At 61.2% G+C, this 369-nt stretch overlaps 1 protein-coding gene across 1 annotated transcript in view; it reads left to right on the top strand.

Annotated features, from left to right (window-relative positions):
- The window catches only part of LOC104627642 (alpha-tectorin-like), a 4302-nt gene that overhangs the window by 1255 nt on the left and 2678 nt on the right, over positions 1 to 369 (top strand). The gene's annotated exons all lie outside the window — the stretch shown is intronic.

The raw sequence follows: 369 nt of genomic DNA, 5'->3' as shown, positions 1-369 counted from the left end.
AGGCGGGAGTGAGTGGATTGTTGTGCGCCGGTCAGCCCTTGGCAGGAGTCTGGAGGGTCGGCGTGGCCCAATGAATTGGTCTGGGGAGGGGGAATTCGGTACCGACATACAGGGGTCTTTGCGGCTTTGTCAAAGCGGCATCGGGCTGCAAGCCCTTCACCTCGCCCCAGGCGTCGCTCAGTAACGATGGACCGTCGGACTGCGGCCCGTCACGGTCGCTTCTGTGAGATTGGCTAAGTGCATGGCTTGTGGCAAAGCCTGCCGTTCCCTGCTGACTCAGCGACTTACAGGTCCAGCATCCCACAGCACGTGTCAGCACAAGCAATGCTCGGGAGGCCCTTTTGTGGGGTGGAGGGGCAGGGAAAACAG

This window comes from Phaethon lepturus, unplaced genomic scaffold, assembly GCF_000687285.1.
Source record: "Phaethon lepturus isolate BGI_N335 unplaced genomic scaffold, ASM68728v1 scaffold32381, whole genome shotgun sequence".
NCBI lineage: Eukaryota > Metazoa > Chordata > Aves > Phaethontiformes > Phaethontidae > Phaethon > Phaethon lepturus.
The sequence above is the reverse complement of the archived record's forward strand: the minus strand, read 5'-3'. Positions and strand labels throughout refer to the sequence as shown.